Source organism: Hippocampus guttulatus, chromosome 7, assembly GCF_054856545.1.
Source record: "Hippocampus guttulatus isolate MCC_2025c chromosome 7, RoL_Hgut_1.0, whole genome shotgun sequence".
Lineage (NCBI taxonomy): Eukaryota > Metazoa > Chordata > Actinopteri > Syngnathiformes > Syngnathidae > Hippocampus > Hippocampus guttulatus.
The window spans coordinates 1,772,847-1,795,919 of record NC_141267.1 but is presented as its reverse complement, the minus strand read 5'-3'; positions in this window follow the sequence as shown (position 1 = coordinate 1,795,919).

The window sequence follows — 23,073 nt, the reverse complement described above, 5'->3', positions numbered from 1 at the left end:
CAAAACGTGCTCAGCTCGGGCTGAAAATGCATTTAAAGCAATAAAAACTCAAATTGAGTGTCACGCCTAAACCAAAGGACTTATGCACACACTTCAACATGTATTTTGTTCAGGATGACCACCTGAAGCCTAAATGAGCATTAATTTGACCACACAACTCATTCCTATGAAGATACATTCAAACTCACAAAACGTGCTCAACTCGGGCTGAAAATGCATTTAAAGCAATAAAAACTCAAATTGAGTGTCACGCCTCAACCAAAGGACTTATGCACACACTTCAACATGTATTTTGTTCAGGATGACCACCTGAAGCCTAAATGAGCATTCATTTGACCACACAACTCATTCCTATGAAGATACATTCAAAGTCAGAAAGCGCGCTCAGCTCAGGCTACAAATGCATTTAAAGCAATAAAAACTCAAATTGAGTGTCACGCCTAAACCAGAGGATTTATGCACACACTTCAACATGTATTTTGTTCAGGATGTCCTCCTGAAGCCTAAATGAGCATTAATTTGACTACACAACTCATTCCTATGAAGATACATTCAAAGTCAGAAAGCGCGCTCAAGCTCGGGCTGAAAATGCATTTAAAGCAATAAAAACTCAAATTGAGTGTCACACCTAAACCAAAGGACTTATGCACACATTCAACATGTATTTTGTTCAGGATGACCTCCTGAAGCCTATATGAGCAATAATTTGACCACACAACTCATTCCTATGAAGATACATTCAAACTCACAAAACGTGCTCAGCTCGGGCTGAAAATGCATTTAAAGCAATAAAAACTCAAATTGAGTGTCACGCCTAAACCAAAGGATTTATGCACACACTTTAACATGTATTTTGTTCAGAAGGACCACCTGAAGCCTAAATGAGCATTAATTTGATCACACAATTCATGCCTATGAAGATGCATTCAAACTCACAAAACGTGCTCAGCTCGGGCTGAAAATGCATTTAAAGCAATAAAATCTCAAATTGAGTGTCACGCCTAAACCAAAGGACTTATGCACACACTTCAACATGTATTTTGTTCAGGATGACCACCTGAAGCCTAAATGAGCATTAATTTGACCACACAACTCATTCCTATGAAGATACATTCAAACTCACAAAACGTGCTCAACTCGGGCTGAAAATGCATTTAAAGCAATAAAAACTCAAATTGAGTGTCACGCCTAAACCAAAGGACTTATGCACACACTTCAACATGTATTTAGTTCAGGATGTCCTCCTGAAGCCTAAATGAGCATTAATTTGACCACACAACTCATTCCTCGGAAGATACATTCAAACTCACAAAAAGTGCTCAGCTCGGGCTGAAAATGCATTTAAAGCAATAAAAACTCAAATTGAGTGTCACGCCCAAACCAAAGAACTTATGCACAACCTTCAATATTTATTTAGTTCAGGATGACCACCTGAAGCCTAAATGAGCATTAATTTGACCACACAACTCATTCCTATGAAGATACATTCAAACTCACAAAACGTGCTCAACTCGGGCTGAAAATGCATTTAAAGCAATAAAAACTCAAATTTTAAAAAACTTTACCAGTGTAGGCAACTTAATAATACTAATAATACATTTTATTGATAAGCGCCTTTCAAGACACCCAAGGACACTTTACAATAACAAAAAACACAAAACAATACGGGTTGAGCAGCTGACATGTCTGTCATTTTCTTGTGAGAATTAATTTTTTTCCAGAACAACACTCACAAAATTAGATATAGGTCTACATGACTTCCAACATTGTGATGTGCACTCACAGCAGCAATACCAGTCTTCGGCCGCTCAATTCATGCAAATTCTTCTCAAGACACTGCTCATGGTACCACCTTTCGCACTGGGTCTCGTCAAAAGGGGGCCGGGGGGAGAGAGCCCTAACATCGCAAGATTATATGTTCGGAAATTTCAATCAGGATAACTCTAAGTTGCTTTTAAAATTCAAATTTTTTCTTTTACTTGAACCAACCCAATTTCAATGATGCATGCAAAGCATCATGAAGACAATGTCGATGCAAGATAAATTGTGTGTTCTTCCATTGTAAAAATCACTCGTTTTGTCAGAGGACCTTTTCCAGGTGGTTTTGCCATTTAGAGCATGCCACAGTGCATGGCGAGAACAAATACGACAACATGACGGAATATCAGTGAACATTAAACTTAAAATTCACAGTGTGTAAATATGGGATTGAAATTTTATCTTGACATTTTATTTTCATCGGAGCAGTGAATAACACGAGATTTTTCGTTGTGGTACAAGTCATAAAAAATGACTTTCTCATAAGCTTTCAGAATTCATCCCTGGTATCAACACTTCTTCTTCATGAAGTAGTTTGAAACAAAATATATCTTTGGCATCATTTCTGGATGCCACAATTAAACATTTTTTGCATGGGTGATCATCATCCAATAAACCTGCTGTGGTCAGTATTTCTGACGATTGTCTTGTTCTCTTATTTTCCATCGCCACATAATGTTCTAAAATTGATGCACGGAATGTCTGGGGAAGGCCTTCATCAGTTCCACTGCCATCTGAAAAAAAAATAGCTTGTTTGTCTTGTGGGAGTGACAAAACTGTTTCGGGCGAACAATTTGAAAACACAATTTGTACAAGGCTGCATAAAGCTGGACGATCGCTTGGTTGTGCGTTGAAGTTTTGGACCCTGTGTTGTCAACCCGCGCCACTTTCGGCCTGCCTGGCTTGGAGGAGCTCCGGCGGGGACAAACTGGCGGCATCGCTTCTATACCGGCCCGTCGCGGGCGTATTCGACGAGGTTTATTAGCCCGTTGCTTGACACCCGCGCCCCTCCCGGCTTCCCGCAAGATCCCCCTGATCAGAGCTGCATTGCGATCCGCTAGGAGCAGCCGCGCCCGGGCCGTGTTTTGCAGCGGCATTGTACGATATTTCGCGAGGATGGCCGTGAGCTTTTCACCCACTTCGCTTGCAACCCGGGCCACGTTGGACCGACGGGCGCGGCGAAACTCCGGCGAGGTCAGGCGGGTGGCGTATTTTCCTTCACAGAATGTCGCGCGGGTGTGCGTCGAAGTTTTCTGCCCTTTGTGTTAGGGTCCATTGTTTGTCCACAGTGTCGACCCTCCCTTTTGATTTTGCGCCCGGGACCTAACCGACGCTGTCGCTTGGCCCCGCCAGAGCTGCGCCGTGCCTGGCGGGCCGGCAAAGGCGAGTGTTGCAAGCGAAGAGGTGGAAGACCTCGCGCACACCAACACGACCTGCCGGGAGCAAAGCTGCTGCCCGCTCGGCTCCGCCAGAGATGCACCTCGCTTTGAGGGACAGGGGGCGCGGTGTGCAATCAAAGGGAAGAAAAACTTGGGAATCAAACCGCGCGAAGGTCCGGGACCGAACCGATGCCACCCGCTTGGCCCTGCCGGAGTTGCGCGGGGCAGGTAGGGCCGAGAGTGGTGTGTGTGATAAGCGAAGCGGAGGAACAGCTCACGCCCGCCCGTGAGAAATTTCGGACAGAGCCGTTTTTGCCCACGGCCGAGCCGGAGTTGCTCCGCTGCGGCGCTCAGGCTGTTCCGACGAGGATGTCGGGGCGGAGCGCTGGGAGAACCGCGGGTGTTAAGCAAAGTGTTCGGCTTCGTGAGAGATGAAGAGAGGAACCACGCGCAGACACAAAAAGCACAGAAGGGTTTTATTGCCAGTAAGCGAGACAGGCCGAGGTGGTCACAACTGAAAGGTAGTCAAAATGATCAATTCGAGGAGTGCAGGAATCCTGGAGCGGTACGGCGTCGTCGACACGGCAGGAAGGATCTCTGACGAAGTGCCAATGGGTGGCTCTTCAGGCTGGCTTTTATGCTGCAAGTGGCAGATGAGATAATGACTCGCAGGTGTGTCGGGGAGGCAGGTGCACTGATTAGAGAAGCGCCCATCCCACACTGAAAAAGGTAACAATAACTTTTTGGGAGCGGCAAATTCCCCCACAGGAGAACAGAGAAATAGTGGTTTGATTTCGTGGAGTTCGTGGCGCAATGCATGAGGCGTCTGACTACAAATCAGGTCATGCTCGGCCAAAGAGAGGGCGTCCACCAGGTTGAAAAAGAGATGAAGAGCAAACACTGTCAATACATAATAAAGTTTCTCTGTCCCAATATCCCAAAAAAAAGCCCAGTCCGAAGTAGCAAGATTAAGAAAATCTTTTGAAAAAACGCTCACATGAGGCGGATTTTGAGCCTTGCCTATGCAGTGATATTAATAATAATTGTAATAATAATCATGAAAAAGTGTGATGGTGGCGTGGCATTCATTTATCTTTTGAATTGGTGCGTTTAGATTTTTGTTTTTTGCTTTTCCTTGTATTTGGGTGTAGTTTCAAGCGCAGCTCATGTTCACACAACGCACATTTTATCTCATTATTTTTAGAGGGTCACAGGAAATCATATGGAAGGCTGCAATGGCCAACTCTCACCAGCAGAGGCTATCGTAAAGTGCTGGCCGTGCATGGACAAATAGGGCTCTCGCATTTCAGAAAGCACAAGAGTGACACAACGTGGCATCAGCTCTGAGCAGCAAATATTGTCAATTCATCGTCAATTTTTTCCGTCCCAAGAACCCCCCAAAAAAGTCAAAAGAGCCAAGATTTTTTAAAAACGCTCACATCAGAAGGATTTTGAGGCGTGTTGATGCAAAAAAAAAAAAAGAAAAAAGAAAAAAGACAATTAAAAAGTGTGATGGGGACACGACGTTCTTTGAATTCTAAATTGATATATTTCGATTTTTTTTGCTTTCACATGTATTTGGTTTGAGATTCGATTTCAGCTCATGTTCACAGGGCGGACATTTTATGTTGTTGCTTATTTTTAGAGGGTCATAAAAAAAATCCCAGACTTGACTTCTTCGTTTACAGTTGACTGAATAGGGATGATTGTTTTATTTGGGAGCAGAGAGATGTTGACTTAAATTCGCGGAGTTTATGATGCCACGGATAACGTGTCTCAATACGATTCAGTATTCGTTCGCGGAACGTCGCGCGGCTGGAAGCCGACGTTTTCTGCCCTTTGCGTTCGAAACCATTGTGTGTCCACGGTGCCGCCCCTCCCTTTTTTTGTCTCTTTTTCAGTGTGGGCTGGGCGCCTCTCGAATCAGTGCACCTGCCTCCCCTACACACGTGCGAGTCTTCATCTCATCTGCCACTTGCACCATAAAAGACAGCGTGAACAGCCACCCGTTGCCAGTTCGTCAGCGATCCTTCCTGCCGAGCTAGCTGCTGCCACGCCGTTACGCTCCAGCATTTCTGCACTCCTCAACGTGATCATTTTGACTAGCTTTCAGTTGTTTACACCTCGACCTGACCAACTTTCTGGCAATAAAACCCCTCTTCGTTTTTGGTGTCTGTGTGTGGTTCTTGTATTGATCTCTCACGAAACCTAACACTTTAATTCACATTCGACCCAAACTCCTCGTTTGGAGCGTCCCTCGCGCCGAAACGGTGCAGCATCGGCGGTGCCGTGGGCATAAACAACTCGGTACGACATTTCGCGCGGGTGGGCGTGAGATGTTCCTCCGCTTCACTGGTAACCCTGGATACTCTCCGCCGTACGGGTGCCGTGCGCCCCGAACCCGAAGCAATGAGGGACATTTTAGGGCGGTCGGGTTCGGGTAGGGGTAGGGCTCGGGCTCGGGCTCGGGCCGCCCGATCTTACTTCTGCTCCGGCGGGGCCAAGCGGGTGGCATCCGTTCGGTCCCGGACCTTCGTGCTGTTTGATTACCAAAGGACTTATGCACACACTTCAACTTGTATTTTGTTCAGGATGACCTCCTGAAGCCTAAATGAGCATTAATTTGATCACACAACTCATGCCTATGAAGATACATTCAAACTCACAAAACGTGCTCAGCTCGGGCTGAAAATGCATTTAAAGCAATAAAAACTCAAATTGAGTGTCACGCCTAAACCAAAGGACTTATGGACACACTTCAACATGTATTTTGTTCAGGATGACCACCTGAAGCCTAAATGAGCATTCATTTGACCACACAACTCATTCCTATGAAGATACATTCAAAGTCAGAAAGCGCGCTCAGCTCAGGCTACAAATGCATTTAAAGCAATAAAAACTCAAATTGAGTGTCACGCCTAAACCAGAGGATTTATGCACACACTTCAACATGTATTTTGTTCAGGATGTCCTCCTGAAGCCTAAATGAGCATTAATTTGACTACACAACTCATTCCTATGAAGATACATTCAAAGTCAGAAAGCGCGCTCAAGCTCGGGCTGAAAATGCATTTAAAGCAATAAAAACTCAAATTGAGTGTCACACCTAAACCAAAGGACTTATGCACACATTCAACATGTATTTTGTTCAGGATGACCTCCTGAAGCCTGTATGAGCTTTATTTGACCACACAACTCATTCCTATGAAGATACATTCAAACTCACAAAACGTGCTCAGCTCGGGCTGAAAATGCATTTAAAGCAATAAAAACTCAAATTGAGTGTCACGCCTAAACCAAAGGATTTATGCACACACTTTAACATGTATTTTGTTCAGAAGGACCACCTGAAGCCTAAATGAGCATTAATTTGATCACACAATTCATGCCTATGAAGATGCATTCAAACTCACAAAACGTGCTCAGCTCGGGCTGAAAATGCATTTAAAGCAATAAAAACTCAAATTGAGTGTCACACCTAAACCAAAGGACTTATGCACACACTTCATCATGTATTTTGTTCAGGATGGCCTCCTGAAGCCTAAAAGAGCATTAATTTGACTAAACAAATCATTCCTATGAAGATACATTCAAAGTCAGAAAGCGCGCTCAGCTCGGAATGAAAATGCATTTAAAGCAATAAAAACTCAAATTGAGTGTCACACCTAAACCAAAGGATTATGCACACACTTCAACATGTATTTTGTTCAGGATGGCCTCCTGAAGCCTATATGAGCATTAATTTGACCACACAACTCATTCCTATGAAGATACATTCAAACTCACAAAACATGCTCAGCTCGGGCTGAAAATGCATTTAAAGCAATAAAAACTCAAATTGAGTGTCACGCCTAAACCAAAGGACTTATGCACACACTTCAACATGTATTTTGTTCAGGATGACCACCTGAAGCCTAAATGAGCATTAATTTGACCACACAACTCATTCCTATGAAGATACATTCAAACTCACAAAACGTGCTCAACTCGGGCTGAAAATGCATTTAAAGCAATAAAAACTCAAATTGAGTGTCACGCCTAAACCAAAGGACTTATGCATACACTTCAACATGTATTTTGTTCAGGATGACCACCTGAAGCCTAAATGAGCATTAATTTGACCACACAACTCATTCCTATGAAGATACATTCAAACTCACAAAACGTGCTCAGCTCGGGCTGAAAATGCATTTAAAGCAATCAAAACTCAAATTGAGTGTAAGGCCTAAACCAAAGGACTTATGCACACATTTATCACACATTTATTTGTCACTTCAACATGTATTTTGTTCAGGATGACCTCCTGAAGCCCATATGAGAATTAATTTGACCACACAACTCATTCCTATGAAGATACATTCAAACTCACAAAACGTGCTCAGCTCGGGCTGAAAATGCATTTAAAGCAATAAAAACTCAAATTGAGTGTCACGCCTAAACCAAAGGACTTATGCACACACTTCAACATGTATTTTGTTCAGGATGACCACCTGAAGCCTAAATGAGCATTAATTTGACCACACAACTCATTCCTATGAAGATACATTCAAACTCACAAAACGTGCTCAACTCGGGCTGAAAATGCATTTAAAGCAATAAAAACTCAAATTGAGTGTCACACCTAAACCAAAGGACTTATGCATACACTTCAACATGTATTTTGTTCAGGATGACCACCTGAAGCCTAAATGAGCATTAATTTGACCACACAACTCATTCCTATGAAGATACATTCAAACTCACAAAACGTGCTCAGCTCGGGCTGAAAATGCATTTAAAGCAATCAAAACTCAAATTGAGTGTAAGGCCTAAACCAAAGGACTTATGCACACACTTCAACATGTATTTTGTTCAGGATGACCTCCTGAAGCCCATATGAGAATTAATTTGACCACACAACTCATTCCTATGAAGATACATTCAAACTCACAAAACGTGCTCAGCTCGGGCTGAAAATGCATTTAAAGCAATAAAAACTCAAATTGAGTGTCACGCCTAAACCAAAGGACTTATGCACACACTTCAACATGTATTTTGTTCAGGATGACCACCTGAAGCCTAAATGAGCATTAATTTGACCACACAACTCATTCCTATGAAGATACATTCAAACTCACAAAACGTGCTCAGCTCGGGCTGAAAATGCATTTAAAGCAATAAAAACTCAAATTGAGTGTCACGCCTAAACCAAAGGATTTATGCACACACTTTAACATGTATTTTGTTCAGAAGGACCACCTGAAGCCTAAATGAGCATTAATTTGATCACACAATTCATGCCTATGAAGATGCATTCAAACTCACAAAACGTGCTCAGCTCGGGCTGAAAATGCATTTAAAGCAATAAAAACTCAAATGGAGTGTCACGCCTAAACCAAAGGACTTATGCACACACTTCAACATGTATTTAGTTCAGGATGACCACCTGAAGCCGAAATGAGCATTAATTTGACCACACAACTCATTCTTATGAAGATACATTCAAACTCACAAAACATGCTCAGCTCGGGCTGAAAATGCATTTAAAGCAATAAAAACTCAAATTGAGTGTCACGCCTAAACCAAAGGACTTATGCACACACTTCAACATGTATTTTGTTCAGGATGACCACCTGAAGCCTAAATGAGCATTAATTTGACCACACAACTCATTCCTATGAAGATACATTCAAACTCACAAAACGTGCTCAACTCGGGCTGAAAATGCATTTAAAGCAATAAAAACTCAAATTGAGTGTCACGCCTAAACCAAAGGACTTATGCATACACTTCAACATGTATTTTGTTCAGGATGACCACCTGAAGCCTAAATGAGCATTAATTTGACCACACAACTCATTCCTATGAAGATACATTCAAACTCACAAAACGTGCTCAGCTCGGGCTGAAAATGCATTTAAAGCAATCAAAACTCAAATTGAGTGTAAGGCCTAAACCAAAGGACTTATGCACACACTTCAACATGTATTTTGTTCAGGATGACCTCCTGAAGCCCATATGAGAATTAATTTGACCACACAACTCATTCCTATGAAGATACATTCAAACTCACAAAACGTGCTCAGCTCGGGCTGAAAATGCATTTAAAGCAATAAAAACTCAAATTGAGTGTCACGCCTAAACCAAAGGACTTATGCACACACTTCAACATGTATTTTGTTCAGGATGACCACCTGAAGCCTAAATGAGCAATAATTTGACCACATAACTCATTCCTATGAAGATACATTCAAACTCACAAAACGTGCTCAACTCGGGCTGAAAATGCATTTAAAGCAATAAAAACTCAAATTGAGTGTCACGCCTAAACCAAAGGACTTATGCATACACTTCAACATGTATTTTGTTCAGAATGACCACCTGAAGCCTAAATGAGCATTAATTTGACCACACAACTCATTCCTATGAAGATACATTCAAACTCACAAAACGTGCTCAGCTCGGGCTGAAAATGCATTTAAAGCAATCAAAACTCAAATTGAGTGTAAGGCCTAAACCAAAGGACTTATGCACACACTTCAACATGTATTTTGTTCAGGATGACCTCCTGAAGCCCATATGAGAATTAATTTGACCACACAACTCATTCCTATGAAGATACATTCAAACTCACAAAACGTGCTCAGCTCGGGCTGAAAATGCATTTAAAGCAATAAAAACTCAAATTGAGTGTCACGCCTAAACCAAAGGACTTATGCACACACTTCAACATGTATTTTGTTCAGGATGACCACCTGAAGCCTAAATGAGCATTAATTTGACCACACAACTCATTCCTATGAAGATACATTCAAACTCACAAAACGTGCTCAACTCGGGCTGAAAATGCATTTAAAGCAATAAAAACTCAAATTGAGTGTCACGCCTCAACCAAAGGACTTATGCACACACTTCAACATGTATTTTGTTCAGGATGACCTCCTGAAGCCTAAATGAGCAATAGTTTGACCACACAACTAATTCCTATGAAGCTACATTCAAACTCACAAAACGTGCTCAGCTCGGGCTGAAAATGCATTTAAAGCAATAAAAACTCAAATTGAGTGTCACGCCTAAACCAAAGGACTTATGCACACACTTCAACATGTATTTTGTTCAGGATGACCACCTGAAGCCTAAATGAGCATTAATTTGACCACACAACTCATTCCTATGAAGATACATTCAAACTCACAAAACGTGCTCAGCTCGGGCTGAAAATGCATTTAAAGCAATAAAAACTCAAATTGAGTGTCACGCCTAAACCGAAGGACTTATGCACACACTTCAAGATGTATTTTGTTCAGGATGACCTCCTGAAGCCTAAATGAGCAATAATTTGACCACACAACTCATTCCTATGAAGATACATTCAAAGTCAGAAAGCGCGCTCAGCTCGGACTGAAAATGCATTTAAAGCAATAAAAACTCAAATGGAGTGTCACGCCTAAACCAAAGGACTTATGCACACACTTCAACATGTATTTAGTTCAGGATGACCACCTGAAGCCGAAATGAGCATTAATTTGACCACACAACTCATTCTTATGAAGATACATTCAAACTCACAAAACATGCTCAGCTCGGGCTGAAAATGCATTTAAAGCAATAAAAACTCAAATTGAGTGTCACGCCTAAACCAAAGGACTTATGCACACACTTCAACATGTATTTTGTTCAGGATGACCACCTGAAGCCTAAATGAGCATTAATTTGACCACACAACTCATTCCTATGAAGATACATTCAAACTCACAAAACGTGCTCAACTCGGGCTGAAAATGCATTTAAAGCAATAAAAACTCAAATTTTAAAAAACTTTACCAGTGTAGGCAACTTAATAATAATAATAATACTAATAATACATTTTATTGATAAGCGCCTTTCAAGACACCCAAGGACACTTTACAATAACAAAAAACACAAAACAATACGGGTTGAGCAGCTGACATGTCTGTCATTTTCTTGTGAGAATTAATTTTTTTCCAGAACAACACTCACAAAATTAGATATAGGTCTACATGACTTCCAACATTGTGATGTGCACTCACAGCAGCAATACCAGTCTTCGGCCGCTCAATTCATGCAAATTCTTCTCAAGACACTGCTCATGGTACCACCTTTCGCACTGGGTCTCGTCAAAAGGGGGCCGGGGGGAGAGAACCCTAACATCGCAAGATTATATGTTCGGAAATTTCAATCAGGATAACTCTAAGTTGCTTTTAAAATTCAAATTTTTTCTTTTACTTGAACCAACCCAATTTCAATGATGCATGCAAAGCATCATGAAGACAATGTCGATGCAAGATAAATTGTGTGTTCTTCCATTGTAAAAATCACTCGTTTTGTCAGAGGACCTTTTCCAGGTGGTTTTGCCATTTAGAGCATGCCACAGTGCATGGCGAGAACAAATACGACAACATGACAGAATATCAGTGAACATTAAACTTAAAATTCACAGTGTGTAAATATGGGATTGAAATTTTATCTTGACATTTTATTTTCATCGGAGCAGTGAATAACACGAGATTTTTCGTTGTGGTACAAGTCATAAAAAATGACTTTCTCATAAGCTTTCAGAATTCATCCCTGGTATCAACACTTCCTCTTCATGAAGTAGTTTGAAACAAAATATATCTTTGGCATCATTTCTGGATGCCACAATTAAACATTTTTTGCATGGGTGATCATCATCCAATAAACCTGCTGTGGTCAGTATTTCTGACGATTGTCTTGTTCTCTTATTTTCCATCGCCACATAATGTTCTAAAATTGATGCACGGAATGTCTGGGGAAGGCCTTCATCAGTTCCACTGCCATCTGAAAAAAAATAGCTTGTTTGTCTTGTGGGAGTGACAAAACTGTTTCGGGCGAACAATTTGAAAACACAATTTGTACAAGGCTGCATAAAGCTGGACGATCGCTTGGTTGTGCGTTGAAGTTTTGGACCCTGTGTTGTCAACCCGCGCCACTTTCGGCCTGCCTGGCTTGGAGGAGCTCCGGCGGGGACAAACTGGCGGCATCGCTTCTATACCGGCCCGTCGCGGGCGTATTCGACGAGGTTTATTAGCCCGTTGCTTGACACCCGCGCCCCTCCCGGCTTCCCGCAAGATCCCCCTGATCAGAGCTGCATTGCGATCCGCTAGGAGCAGCCGCGCCCGGGCCGTGTTTTGCAGCGGCATTGTACGATATTTCGCGAGGATGGCCGTGAGCTTTTCACCCACTTCGCTTGCAACCCGGGCCACGTTGGACCGACGGGCGCGGCGAAACTCCGGCGAGGTCAGGCGGGTGGCGTATTTTCCTTCACAGAATGTCGCGCGGGTGTGCGTCGAAGTTTTCTGCCCTTTGTGTTAGGGTCCATTGTTTGTCCACAGTGTCGACCCTCCCTTTTGATTTTGCGCCCGGGACCTAACCGACGCTGTCGCTTGGCCCCGCCAGAGCTGCGCCGTGCCTGGCGGGCCGGCAAAGGCGAGTGTTGCAAGCGAAGAGGTGGAAGACCTCGCGCACACCAACACGACCTGCCGGGAGCAAAGCTGCTGCCCGCTCGGCTCCGCCAGAGATGCACCTCGCTTTGAGGGACAGGGGGCGCGGTGTGCAATCAAAGGGAAGAAAAACTTGGGAATCAAACCGCGCGAAGGTCCGGGACCGAACCGATGCCACCCGCTTGGCCCTGCCGGAGTTGCGCGGGGCAGGTAGGGCCGAGAGTGGTGTGTGTGATACGCGAAGCGGAGGAACAGCTCGCGCCCGCCCGTGAGAAATTTCGGACAGAGCCGTTTTTGCCCACGGCCGAGCCGGAGTTGCTCCGCTGCGGCGCTCAGGCTGTTCCGACGAGGATGTTGGGGCGGAGCGCTGGGAGAACCGCGGGTGTTAAGCAAAGTGTTCGGCTTCGTGAGAGATGAAGAGAGGAACCACGCGCAGACACAAAAAGCACAGAAGGGTTTTATTGCCAGTAAGCGAGACAGGCCGAGGTGGTCACAACTGAAAGGTAGTCAAAATGATCAATTCGAGGAGTGCAGGAATCCTGGAGCGGTACGGCGTCGTCGACACGGCAGGAAGGATCTCTGACGAAGTGACAATGGGTGGCTCTTCAGGCTGGCTTTTATGCTGCAAGTGGCAGATGAGATAATGACTCGCAGGTGTGTCGGGGAGGCAGGTGCACTGATTAGAGAAGCGCCCATCCCACACTGAAAAAGGTAACAATAACTTTTTGGGAGCGGCAAATTCCCCCACAGGAGAACAGAGAAATAGTGGTTTGATTTCGTGGAGTTCGTGGCGCAATGCATGAGGCGTCTGACTACAAATCAGGTCATGCTCGGCCAAAGAGAGGGCGTCCACCAGGTTGAAAAAGAGATGAAGAGCAAACACTGTCAATACATAATAAAGTTTCTCTGTCCCAATATCCAAAAAAAAAAGCCCAGTCCGAAGTAGCAAGATTAAGAAAATCTTTTTAAAAAAAGGCTCACATGAGGCGGATTTTGAGCCTTGCCTATGCAGTGATATTAATAATAATTGTAATAATAATCATGAAAAAGTGTGATGGTGGCGTGGCATTCATTTATCTTTTGAATTGGTGCGTTTAGATTTTTGTTTTTTGCTTTTCCTTGTATTTGGGTGTAGTTTCAAGCGCAGCTCATGTTCACACAACGCACAATTTATCTCATTATTTTTAGAGGGTCACAGGAAATCATATGGAAGGCTGCAATGGCCAACTCTCACCAGCAGAGGCTATCGTAAAGTGCTGGCCGTGCATGGACAAATAGGGCTCTCGCATTTCAGAAAGCACAAGAGTGACACAAGGTGGCATCAGCTCTGAGCAGCAAATATTGTCAATTCATCGTCAATTTTTTCCGTCCCAAGAACCCCCCAAAAAAGTCAAAAGAGCCAAGATTTTTTAAAAACGCTCACATCAGAAGGATTTTGAGGCGTGTCGATGCAAAAAAAAAAAGAAAAAAGAAAAAAGACAATTAAAAAGTGTGATGGGGACACGACGTTCTTTGAATTCTAAATTGATATATTTCGATTTTTTTTTGCTTTCACATGTATTTGGTTTGAGATTCGATTTCAGCACATGTTCACAGGGCGGACATTTTATGTTGTTGCTTATTTTTAGAGGGTCATAAAAAAAATCCCAGACTTGACTTCTTCGTTTACAGTTGACTGAATAGGGATGATTGTTTTATTTGGGAGCAGAGAGATGTTGACTTAAATTCGCGGAGTTTATGATGCCACGGATAACGTGTCTCAATACGATTCAGTATTCGTTCGCGGAACGTCGCGCGGCTGGAAGCCGACGTTTTCTGCCCTTTGCGTTCGAAACCATTGTGTGTCCACGGTGCCGCCCCTCCCTTTTTTTGTCTCTTTTTCAGTGTGGGCTGGGCGCCTCTCGAATCAGTGCACCTGCCTCCCCTACACACGTGCGAGTCTTCATCTCATCTGCCACTTGCACCATAAAAGACAGCGTGAACAGCCACCCGTTGCCAGTTCGTCAGCGATCCTTCCTGCCGAGCTAGCTGCTGCCACGCCGTTACGCTCCAGCATTTCTGCACTCCTCAACGTGATCATTTTGACTAGCTTTCAGTTGTTTACACCTCGACCTGACCAACTTTCTGGCAATAAAACCCCTCTTCGTTTTTGGTGTCTGTGTGTGGTTCTTGTATTGATCTCTCACGAAACCTAACACTTTAATTCACATTCGACCCAAACTCCTCGTTTGGAGCGTCCCTCGCGCCGAAACGGTGCAGCATCGGCGGTGCCGTGGGCATAAACAACTCGGTACGACATTTCGCGCGGGTGGGCGTGAGATGTTCCTCCGCTTCACTGGTAACCCTGGATACTCTCCGCCGTACGGGTGCCGTGCGCCCCGAACCCGAAGCAATGAGGGACATTTTAGGGCGGTCGGGTTCGGGTAGGGGTAGGGCTCGGGCTCGGGCTCGGGCCGCCCGATCTTACTTCTGCTCCGGCGGGGCCAAGCGGGTGGCATCCGTTCGGTCCCGGACCTTCGTGCTGTTTGATTACCAAAGGACTTATGCACACACTTCAACTTGTATTTTGTTCAGGATGACCTCCTGAAGCCTAAATGAGCATTAATTTGATCACACAACTCATGCCAATGAAGATACATTCAAACTCACAAAACGTGCTCAGCTCGGGCTGAAAATGCATTTAAAGCAATAAAAACTCAAATTGAGTGTCACACCTAAACCAAAGGACTTATGCACACACTTCAACATGTATTTTGTTCAGGATGACCTCCTGAAGCCTAAATGAGCATTAATTTGATCACACAACTCATGCCTATGAAGATACATTCAAACTCACAAAACGTGCTCAGCTCGGGCTGAAAATGCATTTAAAGCAATAAAAACTCAAATTGAGTGTCACACCTAAACCAAAGGACTTATGCACACACTTCAACATGTATTTTGTTCAGGATGACCACCTGAAGCCTAAATGAGCATTCATTTGACCACACAACTCATTCCTATGAAGATACATTCAAAGTCAGAAAGCGCGCTCAGCTCAGGCTACAAATGCATTTAAAGCAATAAAAACTCAAATTGAGTGTCACGCCTAAACCAGAGGATTTATGCACACACTTCAACATGTATTTTGTTCAGGATGTCCTCCTGAAGCCCAAATGAGCATAAATTTGACTACACAACTCATTCCTATGAAGATACATTCAAAGTCAGAAAGCGCGCTCAAGCTCGGGCTGAAAATGCATTTAAAGCAATAAAAACTCAAATTGAGTGTCACACCTAAACCAAAGGACTTATGCACACATTCAACATGTATTTTGTTCAGGATGACCTCCTGAAGCCTATATGAGCTTTAATTTGACCACACAACTCATTCCTATGAAGATACATTCAAACTCACAAAACGTGCTCAGCTCGGGCTGAAAAAGCATTTAAAGCAATAAAAACTCAAATTGAGTGTCACGCCTAAACCAAAGGATTTATGCACACACTTTAACATGTATTTTGTTCAGAAGGACCACCTGAAGCCTAAATGAGCATTAATTTGATCACACAATTCATGCCTATGAAGATGCATTCAAACTCACAAAACGTGCTCAGCTCGGGCTGAAAATGCATTTAAAGCAATAAAAACTCAAATGGAGTGTCACGCCTAAACCAAAGGACTTATGCACACACTTCAACATGTATTTAGTTCAGGATGACCACCTGAAGCCGAAATGAGCATTAATTTGACCACACAACTCATTCTTATGAAGATACATTCAAACTCACAAAACATGCTCAGCTCGGGCTGAAAATGCATTTAAAGCAATAAAAACTCAAATTGAGTGTCACGCCTAAACCAAAGGACTTATGCACACACTTCAACATGTATTTTGTTCAGGATGACCACCTGAAGCCTAAATGAGCATTAATTTGACCACACAACTCATTCCTATGAAGATACATTCAAACTCACAAAACGTGCTCAACTCGGGCTGAAAATGCATTTAAAGCAATAAAAACTCAAATTGAGTGTCACGCCTAAACCAAAGGACTTATGCATACACTTCAACATGTATTTTGTTCTGGATGACCACCTGAAGCCTAAATGAGCATTAATTTGACCACACAACTCATTCCTATGAAGATACATTCAAACTCACAAAACGTGCTCAGCTCGGGCTGAAAATGCATTTAAAGCAATCAAAACTCAAATTGAGTGTAAGGCCTAAACCAAAGGACTTATGCACACACTTCAACATGTATTTTGTTCAGGATGACCTCCTGAAGCCCATATGAGAATTAATTTGACCACACAACTCATTCCTATGAAGATACATTCAAACTCACAAAACGTGCTCAGCTCGGGCTGAAAATGCATTTAAAGCAATAAAAACTCAAATTGAGTGTCACGCCTAAACCAAAGGACTTATGCACACACTTCAACATGTATTTTGTTCAGGATGACCACCTGAAGCCTAAATGAGCATTAATTTGACCACACAACTCATTCCTATGAAGATACATTCAAACTCACAAAACGTGCTCAACTCGGGCTGAAAATGCATTTAAAGCAATAAAAACTCAAATTGAGTGTCACGCCTAAACCAAAGGACTTATGCATACACTTCAACATGTATTTTGTTCAGGATGACCACCTGAAGCCTAAATGAGCATTAATTTGACCACACAACTCATTCCTATGAAGATACATTCAAACTCACAAAACGTGCTCAGCTCGGGCTGAAAATGCATTTAAAGCAATCAAAACTCAAATTGAGTGTAAGGCCTAAACCAAAGGACTTATGCACACACTTCAACGTGTATTTTGTTCAGGATGACCTCCTGAAGCCTAAATGAGCATTAATTTGATCACACAATTCATGCCCATGAAGATGCATTCAAACTCACAAAACGTGCTCAGCTCGGGCTGAAAATGCATTTAAAGCAATAAAAACTCAAATTGAGTGTCACACCTAAACCAAAGGACTTATGCACACACTTCAACGTGTATTTTGTTCAGGATGACCTCCTGAAGCCTAAATGAGCATTAATTTGATCACACAACTCATGCCTATGAAGATACATTCAAACTCACAAAACGTGCTCAGCTCGGGCTGAAAATGCATTTAAAGCAATAAAAACTCAAATTGAGTGTCACACCTAAACCAAAGGACTTATGCACACACTTCAACATGTATTTTGTTCAGGATGACCACCTGAAGCCTAAATGAGCATTCATTTGACCACACAACTCATTCCTATGAAGATACATTCAAAGTCAGAAAGCGTGCTCAGCTCAGGCTACAAATGCATTTAAAGCAATAAAAACTCAAATTGAGTGTCACGCCTAAACCAGAGGATTTATGCACACTTTCAACATGTATTTTGTTCAGGATGACCTCCTGAAGCCTATATGAGCTTTAATTTGACCACACAACTCATTCCTATGAAGATACATTCAAACTCACAAAACGTGCTCAGCTCGGGCTGAAAATGCATTTAAAGCAATAAAAACTCAAATTGAGTGTCACGCCTAAACCAAAGGATTTATGCACACACTTTAACATTTATTTTGTTCAGAAGGACCACCTGAAGCCTAAATGAGCATTAATTTGATCACACAATTCATGCCTATGAAGATGCATTCAAACTCACAAAACGTGCTCAGCTCGGGTTGAAAATGCATTTAAAGCAATAAAAACTCAAGTTGAGTGTCACACCTAAACCAAAGGACTTATGCACACACTTCAACATGTATTTTGTTCAGGATGGCCTCCTGAAGCCTAAAAGAGCATTAATTTGACTACACAACTCATTCCTATGAAGATACATTCAAAGTCAGAAAGCGCGCTCAAGCTCGGGCTGAAAATGCATTGAAAGCAATTAAACTCAAATTGAGTGTCACACCTAAACCAAAGGACTTATGCACACACTTCAACATGTATTTTGTTCAGAAGGACCACCTGAAGCTTAAATGAGCATTAATTTGATCACAAAATTCATGCCTATGAAGATGCATTCAAACTCACAAAACGTGCTCAGCTCGGGCTGAAAATGCATTTAAAGCAATAAAAACTCAAATTGAGTGTCACACCTAAACCAAAGGACTTATGCACACACTTCAACATGTATTTTGTTCAGGATGGCCTCCTGAAGCCTAAAAGAGCATTAATTTGACTACACAACTCATTCCTATGAAGATACATTCAAAGTCAGAAAGCACGCTCAGCTCGGGCTGAAAATGCATTTAAAGCAATAAAAACTCAAATTGAGTGTCACGCCTAAACCAGAGGATTTATGCACACACTTCAACATGTATTTTGTTCAGGATGTCCTCCTGAAGCCTAAATGAGCATTAATTTGACTACACAACTCATTCCTATTAAGATACATTCAAAGTCAGAAAGCGCGCTCAAGCTCGGGCTGAAAATGCATTTAAAGCAATAAAAACTCAAATTGAGTGTCACACCTAAACCAAAGGACTTATGCACACATTCAACATGTATTTTGTTCAGGATGACCTCCTGAAGCCTATATGAGCTTTAATTTGACCACACAACTCATTCCTATGAAGATACATTCAAACTCACAAAACGTGCTCAGCTCGGGCTGAAAATGCATTTAAAGCAATAAAAACTCAAATTGAGTGTCACGCCTAAACCAAAGGATTTATGCACACACTTTAACATGTATTTTGTTCAGAAGGACCACCTGAAGCCTAAATGAGCATTAATTTGATCACACAATTCATGCCTATGAAGATGCATTCAAACTCACAAAACGTGCTCAGCTCGGGCTGAAAATGCATTTAAAGCAATGAAAACTCAAATTGAGTGTCACACCTAAACCAAAGGACTTATGCACACACTTCAACATGTATTTTGTTCAGGATGGCCTCCTGAAGCCTAAAAGAGCATTAATTTGACTACACAACTCATTCCTATGAAGATGCATTCAAACTCACAAAACGTGCTCAGCTCGGGCTGAAAATGCATTTAAAGCAATAAAAACTCAAATTGAGTGTCACACCTAAACCAAAGGACTTATGCACACACTTCAACATGTATTTTGTTCAGGATGGCCTCCTGAAGCCTAAAAGAGCATTAATTTGACTACACAACTCATTCCTATGAAGATACATTCAAAGTCAGAAAGCACGCTCAGCTCGGGCTGAAAATGCATTTAAAGCAATAAAAACTCAAATTGAGTGTCACACCTAAACCAAAGGACTTATGCACACACTTCAACATGTATTTTGTTCAGGATGGCCTCCTGAAGCCTAAAAGAGCATTCATTTGACTACACAACTCATTCCTATGAAGATACATTCAAAGTCAGAAAGCACGCTCAGCTCGGGCTGAAAATGCATTTAAAGCAATAAAAACTCAAATTGAGTGTCACGCCTAAACCAGAGGATTTATGCACACACTTCAACATGTATTTTGTTCAGGATGTCCTCCTGAAGCCCAAATGAGCATTAATTTGACTACACAACTCATTCCTATGAAGATACATTCAAAGTCAGAAAGCGCGCTCAAGCTCGGGCTGAAAATGCATTTAAAGCAATAAAAACTCAAATTGAGTGTCACACCTAAACCAAAGGACTTATGCACACATTCAACATGTATTTTGTTCAGGATGACCTCCTGAAGCCTATATGAGCTTTAATTTGACCACACAACTCATTCCTATGAAGATACATTCAAACTCACAAAACGTGCTCAGCTCGGGCTGAAAATGCATTTAAAGCAATAAAAACTCAAATTGAGTGTCACGCCTAAACCAAAGGATTTATGCACACACTTTAACATGTATTTTGTTCAGAAGGACCACCTGAAGCCTAAATGAGCATTAATTTGATCACACAATTCATGCCTATGAAGATGCATTCAAACTCACAAAACGTGCTCAGCTCGGGCTGAAAATGCATTTAAAGCAATAAAAATTCAAATTGAGTGTCACACCTAAACCAAAGGACTTATGCACACACTTCAACATGTATTTTGTTCAGGATGGCCTCCTGAAGCCTAAAAGAGCATTAATTTGACTACACAACTCATTCCTATGAAGATGCATTCAAACTCACAAAACGTGCTCAGCTCGGGCTGAAAATGCATTTAAAGCAATAAAAAGTCAAATTGAGTGTCACACCTAAACCAAAGGACTAATGCACACACTTCAACATGTATTTTGTTCAGGATGGCCTCCTGAAGCCTAAAAGAGCATTAATTTGACTACACAACTCATTCCTATGAAGATACATTCAAAGTCAGAAAGCACGCTCAGCTCGGGCTGAAAATCTATTTAAAGCAATAAAAACTCAAATTGAGTGTCACACCTAAACCAAAGGGCTTATGCACACACTTCAACATGTATTTAGTTCAGGATGTCCTCCTGAAGCCTAAATGAGCATTAATTTGACCACACAACTCATTCCTATGAAGAAACATTTAACTCAAAAAACATGCTCAGCTCGGGCAGAAAATGCATTTAAAGCAAAAAAAACTCAAATTGAGTGTCACGCCTAAACCAAAGGACTTATGCACACACTTGAACATGTATTTATTTCAGGATGTCCTCCTGAAGCCTAAATGAGCATTAATTTGACTACACAACTCATTCCTATGAAGATACATTCAAAGTCAGAAAACTTGCTCAGCTCGGGCTGAAAATGCATTTAAAGCAATAAAAACTCAAATTGAGTGTCACACCTAAATCAAAGGACTTATGCACACACTTCAACATGTATTTTGTTCAGGGTGACCTCCTGAAGCCTAAATGAGCAGTAATTTGACTACACAACTCATTCCTATGAAGATACATTCAAAGTCGGAAAGCGCGCTCAGCTCAGGCTGAAAATGCATTTAAAGCAATAAAAACTCAAATTGAGTGTCACACCTAAACCAAAGGACTTATGCACACACTTCAACATGTATTTTGTTCAGGATGGCCTCCTGAAGCCTATATGAGCATTAATTTGACCACACAACTCATTCCTATGAAGATACATTCAAACTCACAAAAGGTGCTCAGCTCGGGCTGAAAATGCATTTTAAGCAATAAAAACTCAAATTGAGTGTCACGCCTAAACCATAGGATTTATGCACACACTTCAACATGTATTTTGTTCAGGATGGCCTCCTGAAGCCTAAATGAGCATTAATTTGACTACACAACTCATTCCTATGAATATACATTCAAAGTCAGAAAGCGCGCTCAAGCTCGGGCTGAAAATGCATTTAAAGCAATAAAAACTCAAATTGAGTGTCACACCTAAACCAAAGGACTTATGGACACACTTCAACATGTATTTTGTTCAGGATGACCTCCTGAAGCATATATGAGCATTAATTTGACCACACAACTCATTCCTATGAAGATACATTCAAACTCACAAAACGTGCTCAGCTCGGGCTGTGAAAATGCATTTAAAACAATAAAAACTCAAATTGAGTGTCACGCCTAAACCCAAGGACTTATGCACACACTTCAACATGTATTTTGTTCAGGAGGACCTCCTGAAGCCTAAATGAGCATTAATTTGACCACACAACTCATTCCTATGAAGAACCATTCAAACTCACAAAAGGTGCTCAGCTCGGGCTGAAAATGCATTTAAAGCAATAAAAACTCAAATTGAGTGTCACGCCTAAACCAAAGGACTTATGCACACACTTCAACATGTATTTTGTTCAGGATGGCCTCCTGAAGCCTAAATGAGCATTAATTTGACTACACAACTCATTCCTATGAAGATACATTCAAAGTCAGAAAGCGCGCTCAAGCTCGGGCTGAAAATGCATTTAAAGCAATAAAAACTCAAATTGAGTGTCACACCTAAACCAAAGGACTTATGCACACACTTCAACATGTATTTTGTTCAGGATGGCCTCTGAAGCCTAAATGAGCATTAATTTGACTACACAACTCATTCCTATGAAGATACATTCAAAGTCAGAAAGCGCGCTCAAGCTCGGGCTGAAAATGCATTTAAAGCAATAAAAACTCAAATTGAGTGTCACACCTAAACCAAAGGATTTATGCACACACTTCAACATGTATTTTGTTCAGGATGACCTCCTGAAGCCTATATGAGCATTCATTTGACCACACAACTCATTCCTATGAAGATACATTCAAACTCAGAAAACGTGCTCAGCTCGTGCTGAAAATGCATTTAAAGCAATAAAAACTCAAACTGAGTGTCACGCCTAAACCAAAAGACTTATGCACACACTTCAACATGTATTTAGTTCAGGAGGTCATCCTGAAGCCTAAATGAGCATTAATTTGACCACACAACTCATTCCTATGAAGATACATTCAAACTCAGAAAACGTGCTCAGCTCGAGCTGAAAATGCATTTAAAGCAATAAAAACTCAAATTGAGTGTCACACCTAAACAAAAGGACTTATGCACACACTTCAAC